The following is a 15,405-nucleotide window of genomic DNA, read 5'->3' on the forward strand; positions in this document are numbered from 1 at the left end:
TGTTCTAGTTCTGTGAAAAATGCCATTGGTATTTTGATGGGGGTTGTATTGAATCTATAAATTGCTTTGGGTAGTGTGGATATTTTAACCTTAATTCTTCCAATCCATACGGATGATATTACTAGATGTTTTATTATTTTTGGTGCAGTTGTAAATGGGATTGCTTTCTTTATCTTTCTTTTGCTTTATTATTAGTGTATAGAGAAATGCAATGGGTTTCTGTTTATTGATTTTGTATCCTGTTACCTTACTAAATTCATTTGACAGTCCTAGTAGTTTTTTTTTTTTTTTTTTTTTGGTGGGGTCATAGAGTTCTTTATATATAGTATCTCATCTGCAAGTAGTGGCGGATTTCCTTCTTTCTTACCATTTATATGCCTTTTATTTCTTTTTCTTGCCTAATTACTATGTCTAGGGCTTCCAATACTATGGTGAATATAAGTGGCAGGAGTGGACATCCTTGTTATGTTCCTAATCTTAAAGGTAAAGCTTTCATCTTTTACCATTGAGTATGATGTTAGCTGTGGGTTTTTCATATATGGCTTTTATTATGCTGAGGTACTTGCTTCTATACCTACTTTGTTGAAATTTTTTTATCATAAATGGATTTTCAATTACATCATTTGCTTTTTCTACATCTATTGAGGTGGTCATGTAATTTTATCCTCTGTTTTGTTAATGTGGTATATCAAGTTGATTGATTTGTGGCTGTTGAACTATCTTTGCATCCCACTTGATCATAATGAATGATTCTTTTACTACATTGTTGAATTTGGTTTCCTGATATTTTGTGGAAGTTTTTATATCTACATTCATCAGGGATATTGGATGTAATTATCCTTTATCTGTAGTGTCTTCGCTCTGATTTTGATGTAAGTGTAATCTTGTTTTGTAAAGTGAATTTGGAACATTTCTTCCTCTTCAATTTTTGAGCATTATTTGAGAAGGAAAAGCAATAACTGTTTTATAAATATTTGAGAGATTTCACCTGTGAAGCTATTTGGTCCTGGACTTTTCTTTTTGGAAGTTTTTAAATTACTGATTCAATTTCATTTCTTGTCATCAGTTTATTTGGATTTTCTAGCTTCCTGTTTCAGTCTTATATATGGCTAGGAATTTATCCATTTCTTCTCGGTTTTCCAATTTTTTGGCATGTAATTGTTAATAGTCTTTTTGATCCTTTATGTTTCTGCGGTGTCAGTGTGACATCCCTTTCATTTCTGATTTTATTTATTTGGGCCCTCTCTTTTTCTTGATGAATCTGTCTGGAGGTTTATTTATTTTGTTTATCTTTCCAAAGAACCAGCTTTTAGTCTTCATTGATCTTTTTTCTGTTATTTATTTAATCTCTATTTCATTTATTTCTGCTGTGACCTTTACTATTTCCTTCCTTCCACTAACTTTGGGTTTGTTTATTCTTTTTCTAGTTCTTTTAGGTATAAAGTTAAACTCTTTATTTGGGATTTTTCTTGCTTCTTGAAGTAGGTCTGTATTGCTATGAACTTCTCTCTTAGAATTACTCTTCCTGCATCCCACAGATTTTGGAAAGTTGTGTTTCCATTTTCATTTGTCTCAAGGTATTTTTTTATTTCCTCTTTGATTTCTTTATTGACCCATTGACTGTTTAGTAACATGTTGTTTAGTCCCCCTATGTTTGTTGTGATTTTTTTTTCCTGATTTTCCTCTTGTAATTGAGTTCTAGTTTCATATCTTTGTAGTTGGAAAAGATGCTTGATATGATTTCAGCCTTCTTTTTTTTTTAATATTTTTATTTATTTCTAGAAGAGAGAGAGAGAGAGAGACAGCGTGAGCAGGGGAGGGTCAGAGAGAGGGAGTCACAGACTCTGAAACAGGCTCCAGGCTCTGAGCTGGCAGTCAGCACAGAGCCCGATGTGGGGCTCGAACCCATGAACCGTGAGATCATGACCTAAGCGAAAGTCGGACGCTTAACCGACTAAGCCACCCAGGCACCCCGATTTCAGCCTTCTTAAATTTATTGAGACTTGTTTTGTGGCCTAACTTATGATCTATCCTAGAGAATGTTCCATGTGTACTTGAAGGGATGTGTATTCTTCAGTTTGCTTTTATATATATCTATTAAGTCCCTCTGGTCTGATGTGTCCTTTAAGGCCAATGTTTCTTTATTGATTTTCTGTCCGGATGACCTAACCATTGATATGAGGGGTGTAAAGTTCCCAGCTCTTACTGTATTGTCAATTTATTTCTTTATATCTCTTAATAATTGCTTTATTTAGGTGCTTCTATGCTGGGTGCATATGTATTTATGAATACTAGACCTTTTTTGATCATTTTATTGTTATGTAATGCCCTCCTTTGTCTTGTGTTACAGTCTATTTTAAAGTCTGTTTTATCTGATAAAAGTATTGTTTTTCCAGTTCCCTTTTTGTTTCTATTTGCATGGAATAGGTTTTTCATTTCTTCACTTTTAGTTTGTATATACCTTTAGATCTGAAGTGAGTCTCTTGTAGACAGCAAATAGGTAAGCCATTTTTTTTTTTAAAATCTCTTTAGCCACCCAGTGTCTCTTGATGGGAGCATTTGGTCTCTTTACATATAAAGTCCTTATTGATAGGGATATACTTACTGCCATTTTGTCAATTGTTTTTTTTAGTTCTTTTCTGTTCCTTTCTTCTACTCTTGGTCTCTTCTGGTTTGATGGTTTTCTTTAGAGTTATGTTTGGGTTCTTTTCTCTATTTTTTGTGTATGTTAGGTTTAGTTTGTAGTTAGCATTAAGTTCACCTCTATCAACCTACGTCTACTTTAAGCCAATAGTCACTTAAGTTTGACTGCATTCTAAAAGCCTTATATTTTTATTTTCCTCCTCCACATTTTATGTTTGTGATGTCATATTTTACATCTTTTAATTTTGGGTATCCCTGACTACTTATTGTAGTTAGTTGCTTTTAACATTTTTTATTTTAACTTTCATTCTAGCTTTTTAATTAGCTGATCCACTCCCTTTACTAAACATTTGCCTTTACTAGTGGGATTTTATCTTTCTATTTCCTTATTTTTAGTTATGGACTTTTCTTTTATGCTTTAAGAAGATGCTGTAACATTTTATGTAAGACCAGTTTAGTAGTGATGTACTCCTTTAGTTTTTGCATGTTTTGGAAGCTGTCTCTCCTTTAATTCTGAATAATAATCTATTATTCAGATTTAATAATCTACAGACAGGTAGAGTATTCTTGGTGTTAAGTTTTTGCCTTTTAGCACATTAAATATATCCTTTCTGGGCTGAAAAATTTTGCTGAAAAATTGGCTCATAAGCTATGGGATGTCCCTTGGGTGTGACTGTCTCTTGTTGCCTTTAAGACTCTCTCTTTAGCTTTCATTTTTTGTCATTTTTATTATAATATGTCTTTGGGCAAATCTCTTTAGGTTCATCTTGTTCAGTATTCTGTGCTACCTGGACCTGATATTTGTTTCCTTCCTCAGATTAGGAACGTTGACATCTGTGAGAGGCACTTCACCTTGCCCTCAATTTAAAAAATTCTTTGTTTCTCTTTTTTATGTTCTGGTTGGGTTATTTCCACTATTCTGGTATCCAGATGGCTGATTCATTCTATAATAGCTAATCTGGTGTTGTTTCCTTCTAGTATGTTTTTCATTTCAGTTTTTGTATTCTTCAGCTTGCCGGGGCTATCCTTTCCTGGGTCTTGGACGGAGGCCATACACTAGGGAGAACCTTCCATGGGATCCTCTGCAGTCAGGAACTTACGTCTGCCAGGGTTAGATCTGGATCCTTCATCTGGCAGAGACCAGAATGTCACAGCTGGTTTTGGAACCTATTCCAGTTTAGCCAATTGCACTCAGAGAGGACCAAGGGAGGTATGTAGGGAGGATGTATTTTTGAAGTCCTGGCAACTTTTCAGGATTATTTGTGGAGACTCCCCAAGGTGAGGATCAGGAAAGAAAATGTGTTTTGTTTTGTTTCTGTTGTGTTTTCATGAGTTCTAAATCTTGTTTACCTATCCCCTTTTCAAAAACAGTTTAAGTGTAAGCTGAAGAAAGTGCTTGGAGGTTTTCCTGGGCTGATGAGAGTTGGTACAAATTGTCGTGTGTGTTTGTATAGGGAGGTGAGAAGACCATCCGCCAAAGAGGAAGTCATTAAATAATATGGATATGTGGGCATTTTAAAACTGAAGCCATCTAGTTTTTTTTTTTTTAATGGATTAAAAAAATAGCTGCTTTAGGAAAATTAAAAGTTTTTATCTGGTAATTTCCAGATTAATGCAGATGAAAAGTAAGATATGCACTAGACTAAATTGGAAGCATTTTGTTAATCCATATTTGCAGAGCCTTCAAAATGTTCATTTTGTAGCTATGGCTAAGATGCATGAGGTTTCCTCTTTGGGATGGTCCCTGACCTCCTTCCGTGATGAAGGTGAACTCTCTTGTCAATGTAAACTGTATTAGATGTTAATGAAATAAAGCTTTGAGTTTGAGAAATAAAGATATATTTAACCCCCTCCCCCCAAAAAAAGGTAAATTACTTATCTTTTTCATTGTGTTCCCCTCTCCCTGGAGTTATGTCTTATTCTTTCATTTGGAACATATTCCTCTATATCTTAATTTTGTTTGACTTTTTGTTTGCTTCTATGAATCAAGTAGAACAGCCTCTTCTTCTGGTATTGAAACAGTGGCCTTGTGTAGGAACATCCCGTGTATAGTGTCAGAGGCCGGCTCCGGCAGGTCCAGGGGTCCCTGAAGGATGGACAGNATGGAAACTTGTTTTAACCTCACCAGGAGTTTTCGCGACTAGTGGGCTCAGAATACTTCCCAACAGTATAGACTACATTTGCCTGGGGACTTTTGCAGAATAGCTGGAGCTGGAGCAGGCAATACCCAGGGGGTCTTAGAATAAACCATATCATCACCTCCATGGCTGGATAGCTGTATCTGGAGCAGGTGTAAGTTGGGCTGGGGAGGGGGTCCCAGGTGGGTAACACTGGGTCTGCCTTGGTGGGATAGCTGGATTGTGTGCAGCCTGTTGGAGTCCTGGGGCACACCACACCATGGATATGTTGGTGGGATTTCTGGATTAGGTGCAAGCCAAGGTCTTTCCAGGCACATGGCACATAGGCTGCCTTGGTAGGATGGCTGGTTTGGGCAAAGGCTGGTGATAGTGGTGGAAGGGGTGTCCTGGAACACAACCAATTTCACAAAATATGTTAAATACTATTTTTTTTTGTATTGTAAGGAATTTTAACTGTATGAATTTACTGTAAAGAATGAAATTGCCATTTAAAATATTTTATTTTAAAACAGTAAAGTTTCTTTCCTACCATTCAGTAGGCAAGAGAGCAAAAATAAAACTAAACTGATAACATTTGAACTCTGTCGTTATGAGCATATGTAATTATACATTTTAAAAAGCCACTAAGCTGATAATGGGCAGTCCATAATCTTGAAAGATTAGTCCAAAGTAATGAGTTCAATTCATTGAAATGTTATCATAGCATGGGTTAATTATGTGCATGTTTTTATATACTACTAAAAAGGAATGTTATTGCTAAGTGTGTTGTAATAGTCATTTCCTATTTCTAAATTTTATTTTCTTCCTTTGAAAAAGTAATTGCTGAAATCTTCCATACTAGTAATTATCCATTGCTCAACCTCATTACTAGATGGAATAAAATAAATCATAAACTTGATTGTCAAAGGAAAAGCTGGTTAACCTTCCTCAAGGTTCATGTGATTTACATATACATATATATATATTGTCTCATCTGGTTATTTAAGATTTAGTAAGAGCACAACACATGCTTAATGCAATTTTAGAAATTTTGAAGAGCTTTTAAGAAAGGCACATATCAGACAGACTAATGGTTTGCTAATTTTCATTCTATTATATTTAATTTAGGCATTTAAAAATGCTGAAATTTTGTTTTAGACATTGACTTTTCAGGGATGAGCATTGGATATGAGGGCAAATAGATTCTATATTTTCAGTTTTATTCTGATACTCATTCAGTGTTTTCCAATTCGATTTTTATCCTTTTTTAATTAAAAAATATTATTTTGAATTGTCTACAGTTGTGCCTGTGTTGTGATCCTGTTAGAAACTCCTTATTAGGTTCACTAAGAAGGATCTGCAGACATTTCTATATTATATTCCCATGGCTGATGCAACAAAGTACCACAATCTGGGTAGCTTGGAACAACAGACATTTATTGTCTTTGTTCAAGGAAGCTGGAAGTCCTAAGTCCTAAGTTATTAGCAGACCATGTTCTCTCTGCAATCTGTAGGGGAGTCCTTTTTTTCCTGTTCCTAGCTTCTGGTGGTTTTCTGGCAATCTTTGGTGTTCCTTGGCTTGTAGATGCATCATTCTAATTCTTCATCTTCCCATGTCTCTGTCTTTTTACATGGTATTCTCTCTCTCTCTCTCTTTTTTTTCAAAGAACTCTAGGTATATTGAATTGGGCCCATCCTACTCCAATATGATCTCATCTTAAATTATTACATCTGTAGTTATTCTGTTTCAAAAAAGATCATAACATTGGAGGTAGTGGGGATTAGGATTTCAGCATATGAATTTTGAAGGGGACACAATTCAACCCATTACAATCTCCTGTTCAGGTAAAAATTTGAGCATGTGTTTTATTTCCAGATGAACTTAGTCCAGGATGATACTGCCAGCTGTCAATGATTAGTGCAGAAGCTCTGCCTTTCTGGTGAAAAATGGCAGTCACTAAAAATATATCAAAACTTGACTTGTTTCTTCCTGCTTTCAGGAAGCAGACATCATTGCATAATATTGTTATTCTGTATGTGGACATTTCATCATTCAGTTGTCCATCCAGAAGTGGTCAATATCAGTGTCTGGACTGGCTGACAGAACATTTACTTCTCACTAAGTATAACGTGTAATCATTTAAAACTTGGATTTTTTTCCCCTAGATACAAAATATTAGCATTTATTAGAAAAGATAATATACAGGTCTTTGTCTTTAGAATCTCATCTAATTGTATTGTAGGAGAAGATTTTAGTTCTTGTGAGCATCTATTAGATTTAGAAGACAATAAACATTGGTCTTCTTATGAAGCCTACAATCACCAAAATAGGCCTGGTCTGTGTCCAGAAGACCAAATTCATCTGGCTCATGGGTTGACTTTCCTGCTCCTTATTAGTAATGAGAGATTTTGTAATTTTTCTGCTTACTGCTATCTCGGGACTGTCTATAGTTCAGTAATATTGATCTAAGGTAAAATCACAAAAATTGTGCACAAAATATAAGACATATTCCTTTCAACTATACATTTACCATGTATTGGCTCACAAGTAGTCTCAACAAATTTCAAAAATATGTATTGTATGGATCATTTTCTATTATTTTAAAACAGTCTGATTAGAAATGAACAATAAAAGGAAAATGGCATAAACCAATACGTGTGTTTGGAAACTAAAAATGTTGGGAGCCATTCTGAGCCCACTAGTTGCGAAAACTCCTGGTGAGGTTAAAACAAGTTTCCATGGTCTCTTGCCAATCAGATGACGACCAATATCCACCCCCACTCAATTATTTCTGCTTGAGCACTGACCCCTAAGGTGCCTTGTTGATCAATATTGGGAGTGACTTGTCCCCTCATTGTGGCCCTGGTATGATGACTGCACCTTGTGAAGGAACTTATTGTGGGAACTTCTTATTTCAATTATGGGAACAGACATTGTGTCTCCAGCAGGTCCTGTTTCCCTCCATACTTTCCCTTGAGCCAATGACCGTTACTCATAAACAGGCTAATGACCCTACTCATAAAAGATTGACCTTTACATGTACAATTCTGTTTCTACCATTGCATTAGTCCAAGGTGTTCATGCAGCTCAACATGTAAATCAGCTAACCAAAAATGTCTCTCATGCCCCAGCTATTCAAGAAATCATAAAACTAGACACAAAGGTAAATGCACTCAAAGAGGCTATTCTATGTATTGGAAATGAGCTAACCTCTTTAAAGGTACAGTTGGCTCTCCGGTGCCATAAAGCATATAACTGTAAAATCAAGTGTTGCCCAGAGACAAAGAGCCTAACTTAGAAGGAACAGATAAGAGAAGAACATAAGTTACCACATATACCTTTGCTAACTGGTGATGTCTAGCAGCCCCTTCCCTAAGGCCTACATTGCACAAACACCTTCCCTTACCCTGGCAGCTGGGTTGAGGATGGATAAGAGTATCTACAAACCTATGACTTAATCTTAGTGTTATTAAAATGTGAACACCCTGTTATTTTCTTAGTTATTCAACCTCAGTATAATTGGGGCAGTTCTGCAAGAATACTTCTGTAAAACCTGTTTGTGTACATTTACAAAAACATCTTATCACAGAGAATGATCCATTGTAAAAATTCCATTTTCTGATGCCATGTTAACCTTTGACCTATAAATAAAGACACCAAAACTGACAGGACAGAGATGCCTGCCTGGTGATCAGAAAGATTCTCGGGGCTCTCTCACTCGCCGACACCATCCATCCTTCAGGGACCCCTGGACCTTCTGGAGCCGGCCTCCGGCATAAAATAATATATATGTATTCCCAAATAACTCCTGGGCTACAAACTTACCAGAATGGAACAGTAAGAAAAGTAAATATCAAAACTTGTGGGGTATAGATAATGTGGTTTTCAGAGAAAGAATTTACTAGGCTATATTTTTCAATAGGCAAGATGTTGGATTGTCTTTTTAGTTTCTGTTCATTTTAGTCATGACTGAATCTGCTTCTCAGATTTTTACTTGGAGGCCAATTTGAGAAAACACATACTCAGTCTTCCATTTGAGGGCAAACTGATTAATCTCTCCTGTACTTTGTGGAAATTCTTTATAGATGTTTGCTTTAAGTTGTCTGTCAATCCTGACTTTTAGGTGGTGGTGTGTTTTCATCTTTCCTATGTCTTTGTAAGTACTTTAGTGAAAAATTAGGAGAGGCAGCATTAGGGGATTTTAACAGATGCCATTTTAAGTAAGAAATCCTGGGTGTTACTGTGCTTTTGAAGAGATGAAATTATGAGCAGGGTAAATTAGGGATTTACCTGTGCTATACTTTGATCAAATTCAGACAGAATTCAGGCAGATGTCAGGTTAGTTAATAATCACTACTTTACTTGCCACTGTGCTGGTTTTGTAATTCGCGTATAGAAGGAGCCCTCCTTATTCTTTGTGTGCCTGAGTGACGTATACCCCAACAATATAATTTGCTCCTTCATTTTACTTGAAACATATATTCTTTATTTGCTTCTGTTCCTAGGTTTGCAGATTTTTTAACAGGTTTATTCACTAGATATTCCAGTAGGCTCTAAGACAATTTCAAATAACATTAAATAAAAGCTGAAAGTCTAAATGGAAATAGATCTAGATGAACAAACTGTCTCAAACTTTTGAATTAGAATTCTGGGATTGGGATTTTGGCATCTACAGTTTTAAAAAGTGGTTTTAATCCATGCCCTCATTGCAAAACAAAATCACTACTTTAATTTGTTATATATAGATTAGCAAATTAATTAATATGGTGAGTAGGTTCTCATTATATTACATCTGGTTTGATTTCTCAACCATGTATCACTGCAGTGCAATTTAAAAAAAATTTAGCTGTTTGACACAGCTTGGAGCAAATCCCACTCTGTCTCTTTGTGCCTTGGGCAAGTTACTTAGCTCTCTTTGAGTCTCACTTTTCTCATTGGGAAAAAGAGTACCATCATTTGTGACAAAGGATTTATTTAATGGGTTACAGTTTTGTTGTCTAGAAGTCTTGGATGGATCCTCAATGCTAAAGATAATAGGTGATGAGATCCCAGACACTGTAAATAGAATGATTTGCTAAGAAGTGGCCAAAGCCATCTTGAGACACAAAGACCACATATAAAGAAAAGATCTGTGGGCTATATTGATCAGAATAAAAGATTTATTTGAAGGGGTTTGTTACCTTAGAAGGCATGACCCTGAATTCCTGTTTCAGTACATCCCATACAGATTGTCCCTGATGCTGTGACCTCATCCTGACAGGCTGTTTTTAAATGTTTCTGTCTGTACCTCCTGCATGTCAGCCCTGGCCATTAGGAGACTGTAAAATAGGAGCTTGTTTCCATTGTAACCCACCAACAGGGATGGGAGATACAAAGAACAGATTGAAAGATAACAGGAAGGAGGGGAAAAAAGACTATTTTTAGGCCGTACCCTACTGAACAAGCTTATTTAACACTAGTTATATATATTTAGCTCATATGACTCACTCTGTCAGATCTGGGTATGTCTATTATAACATCTCATTTGAGCACCCTTCTGTCCTATTAGCCAAAATCTAGCATCTTCTTCTTGAGGCTGCCAAGGAACCCTAAGATCTTATTTAGTTCAGAGTGGGAAAAGGGAGGAATTAATCTTCCACATGTTGAACAGAGAGAGATTTGGAATCTGACATCCCCTTCTGTCTTTTTTTCTCAAAGTTGGTGTGCTGCTGCCTGGCACCAAGATTATAGGACTTTTTTAAACTTTGTACTCTGTGCTTAGCCATTATTCTCCAAAGCCCAGTGACTTCTCCTAATGTGTGCAAATGACCTAGTATCATGTCTGATACATGATAATCAGTCAGTAACTGCTAATTTCTTGAACAGCATTTATTGGGCTATGATGCATGTAGAGCTGTAAATGTATGTATTGATAGTATGGGATATACAACTGTACAGTTTAGAGTTTGGCCTGTAATAGGGGATCTCAATCCTTCTCATCTAGTTGATACGATTGGCATTACTCAATGATGTAAGTTCTTTGGGACTAGTTATACAGAAGTGGCTATTTTTTTTAAGTTTATTTATTTATTTTTGAGAGAGAGAGAGAGAGGGAGAGAGAGCGCAAGCAAGCGCATATATCTGCTGGGGGAAGGTAAAGAGAGGAGAGAGAGAATCCCAAGCAGGCTCCATGCTGTCAATACAGAGCCTGGTGTAGTGCTCTCTGCCATGAACCCTGAGATCATGATCTGAGCTGAAACCAGGGGTTGGACACTTACCTAACTGAGCCACCCAGGCACCCCTAGAAGTGGCTATTTGTTCACGGACTTCTGATGTTAGAATTACCAAGGTTCCATCCCAGCCTTATTTATTCCTCCTTCCCTCCCTCCCTCCCTCCCTTCCTTCCCTTCTTCCTTCCCTTCTTCTTTTCTTTTACTCCGCACTCTCCTTTGGTCATCTCATGCATTTTTATGGCTTTCAGTACTGCTTCTAGGCAAATAACTCAAATTCTTATCTCCAGCTCAGTTTACAGTTTTGTGCCTCTGATGCTTATACCACAGTCTCTGCATTTTTCATATCTTACAGAAGCATCCCATATGTAATGTGTTCAAGGCTGAACCCCTGAGTTCCATCTCTCAAACATGCTCTATTTCCATTTAGTAATTGATACCACCTCCATTCTCAGCTTTGCTCACAAGAAAATACCCTTATAAAAACCACCATCATCCTTTTGCCTAGAATGCTCATCTTATTTCCTTCCTTGGCTACCTCCATTCATTTTCCACATAGCAACTGGAGTGATCTTTAAAAAAAGAAAAAGATTAACCACTCTGGCTTAAAACCCATTAGTGACTTTCAGTGGTACATAAAATAAAACCAAATAGCTTGACAGTGGCCTTAAGCCCTTGCATGATTTGATCTCTGTATATTTATTCAACATGATCTCTCTTCATTCTTCCCCTTATGCATTTTCTCCAACTACTTTGTCTACTTTGCAAACACAAAGGCGTTAAGCTTATTTCCACCTCAAGGCCTTTCCACTTGCTTTACTTGCTGCCTGCATCACTCTTCTCTAACACCTGGACCCCCTGCCACCACATTCCCTAGTTCACCAGTCTGATAACTGTTTTTAAATGTAGTGTCACTTCTTCCTTCATGGAAGAAGTACCTTCTCTTGTACCTTCCCATTATTCTCTTTTATCATATCCACTTCTTTCCTTTTAGAAGTTATTGCACTTTTTAAATTATGTATGTTTGCTTGTTTAGTGCTGATCTCCCCTACTAGATAAGTGAGTTGCATAATGATAGTGACCCTGTCTGTTTTATTTACTGTTGAATAAGCAGAATGTGAAACAATGCCTGACATAAATTGCTAAACGGATGAGTTAATGAAGAGAGTGTGCATGGAGGTAGGAGATGGAGATGCAGGTTTTTTTTTTCTATGCTTATAAGAGTGAGAAAGGATTAAGCTACAAGATGTTAGTTTGCCTCTACAGTTTATGGAGGCATCTTCTTTTTTTTTTTTTTTCCTTCTTGTTGCTCACTTGCTTTTTTCTATGACAGGGAATTCCTGTAATCTGCAGTTTCTCTTTCTGATAGTTATATTCATCACCACTACCATCAATTCTGCTATTTGTCTTACTGTTTCTTCCCCTTCTTTCAAGTTGGATAAAGTGTTCTTGCTGAAGCCCCAGAAATAGAAAGCATAGTTGAAATTATGTAGTATTGTTTTATGCTGATGAAATGGCAAAGAGATAAGGATAAAGCAATTAAAGCCTAGAGTGGTGATTCTCAAGCTTTAATATCTAAGTGTTCCACAGGGTGTTTGTTAATAGATGTCTTTTGTTGGAGTCTATCCTTAAAGTGTTTGATTCAGTAGATCTAGGTTGGTATAGGAATTTGAAATTGTGACAATGTCCCCTGGTATGTTATGGTGGGATTTAGTGAGAGGTGGGAATGGGAATCCTCCCAGAGATGAAATTTGCATTAGTTTTATTTTCTTCATTGGGAAAAGTTGTCTTTGTGTGATGGTAAAGCTGGGAACTTGAAAACTTGCTGAAATTATGGAGCACTGTCTCCCTTAAGAGGATAGGTGGAGGGTATTTTGCAGTCACTGGGAGCTGCCCTGACTGTCCTGGGAGAAAGGAGTTTCTAGACCTGGATCAAAGTGCAGCACACCTGGGAAGTTAGGGAAAGGGAGGCTTTAGAACTCTGAAATGGAAGGTGCCAGACGGTGTCTGGATCCAGGACTTTGGATATGGGTTTGCACCCCCAAATATGTCTGGAGAATAAACTAAAAGGCTAACACTGGTAGTATAGCACCTTGTGCTTCAGTCTGGAAGGGTGAGAAAGTTGTTTTTGAGCATGACAGTGGGTATGTGCCTTTGCCTCAAGTGCTGCCAGTGAGCTCTGAATCAGCACCCGCGGTGGCTCTAGAGCAGAGGACACAGCCTCTGCTATTTTGTACTGGACTCAGTCTTCAGTAGCGGCTTTATGATGTGGTAGGATCTCACCTCCATGGAGCTTATGTCCTTAAGGGCCGTCCCTATCATTGCTGGCTCATACCTGTTCGATGACAACTGAATGAACTGTAACAGAAGGGGCTTGGGCGCTACCCTCAAAGATGCTCAACTGTGAGGATGCCCAGCATCTCAGCACCTATTCCTGCCAAATGAACTCAAGACTTTGTCCAGATTCTGTGCTTCAGACAGGGTTTGCTAGGATCCTTCCTAACACTCAGAGCATTGAGTCAGAAAGGAACTGGATTAAACTGTGGAGGCCTGACTCCTACCATCTTACCAAGATATTTGTGAACAATAAGGGAATCCTGGGCTATAATAGAGAGGTAATGGGAATGATGGAGGGGACAGATTGGGCTTCTTGACCTCCTGCTGTTACTCAGTGAGTCATCATCTGGGGATGTGTAGGTTGCATTTTATACTATGTTGGGGCACCCTAGTTATAAGCAGGCAGACTCAGCAGGTGTGTACTTACTATGATTCAAGGTAAACTATGAAATTCTCACTACGAAACAATATATATTTCAGAGATATCTGATATCATTGTTAATGCCTAGAGACACAGAATTTTAGAGTTGAAGGATATTTAGAAATGATGTAGAACAGGGGTGCCTGGGGGGCTCAGTGAGTTGTGTCAGCCTCTTGATTTGGCTCATGGTTCTTGAAATCGAGACCTGGGTTGTCTGTGCTGTCAGTGCAGAGCCTGCTTGGGATTCTCTCTCTTCCTCTCTCTCTCTCTGCCCCTCCCCTGCTCGTGCACATGCTCTCGCTCTCTCTCCCTCTCTCTTAAAAATAAATAAACTTAAAAGTAAAAAGAAATTATGTAGAGCAGCTTATGGCCCAATAAGATTCTCTTTATTATACCCTTTCTATTATATCTCTCAGTTGAATACTTCCAGTGATAGGAAATTGAGAACCTTGTAGGCTATTTCATTAATTTGCTTTTAATTTTATCAGAATTTGATAATATGCTTTAATATCTGATAGTTTACACTTCCCTTGATTATATTTGTGTTCAAATTGGTCTTGGGGGCTGTTTTTTTCTGGATAATTTATAATCTTACAGCTAAGCTTCAAAATCATTTTGTGAAGTTCTAAGTTTGTACATTAATTTAGGGAGATTTGAAATCTTTATAATGTTCTCTTTTTCATTTAAGAACATGGTTGTGTCTGTCCATTTGTTCAAGTCTTATCTATCTCTCCCAATAAAGTTTTGTAGTGTTCTTTATATAAGTTCTGGGGATTTCTTGTTAGTTTTGTATATCTTTCTGTCAGTGGGATGTTTTTCTATCTTGCTTTCTAATTAGTTATTGCAATAATATATGAAAGCTATTAGAATTCAAGTATTTATATTTAGTAATTTATGAATTCCAGTAATATTCCAGTTAATTTTCATGTACTATCTGGATAGAATAGCAAAATATTTTAAAATAGTGGTCATGTTATCTTTTTCAAAAGTGAAGAGTTTCCAGCTTTGTTGCCTTGGCCAGAACTTTTGAAACAATTAAAATAAGGAGTTATCTTTCTGATAATATACCACTCACTTCTATTTTCTTTGCTGTTGCATTGGTTAAAATGTTCTCATGCCACATTGCAGCAGATTTGATCTGCCTTGTTCTGAGGTAGGTGAATTTTGGGATTCTTTTCGACTGTCTTACTGAGGCCTCTACCTATTTTATCTTTCTTTACAAAATGTTCAAAATTACCTGAATTATTATCGCTACTCACAAAACAGTAAAATGACAGCAAATTAACTTTGGAAAGGAGAACAAATCAACTGTAATTCAACTACTCTTACATATTAACAATTAAAGTTGGGGAGATATTTCTTTTTTAGAATTGCAGAAAACTTCTTACAAATACAAGACTTCTTGTGTTATCCAAGTTATCTAATTTGGAAAACTGTAGTTCACTTAGGGTACACAGAAAAGGGGTGATATATTACAGTGATACTACATTTTTATCTAAAAATTGAGAGATAATTATAGATAGGAATACCTACCTCATACTTAAAATCACATTGTTTAAATACTATAAAAGTACTTTAAAGTATCTTGAATTTATTTTAAAAAATATTTTTATAAACTATATTTTTATAAAATGATCACAATTAATAATTTATAGCAGAAAAAATTAGTGTAATTAT

The sequence above is a fragment of the Crocuta crocuta genome, unplaced genomic scaffold (assembly GCF_008692635.1).
Source record: "Crocuta crocuta isolate KB4526 unplaced genomic scaffold, BGI_CrCroc_1.0 scaffold205, whole genome shotgun sequence".
Taxonomy (NCBI): domain Eukaryota; kingdom Metazoa; phylum Chordata; class Mammalia; order Carnivora; family Hyaenidae; genus Crocuta; species Crocuta crocuta.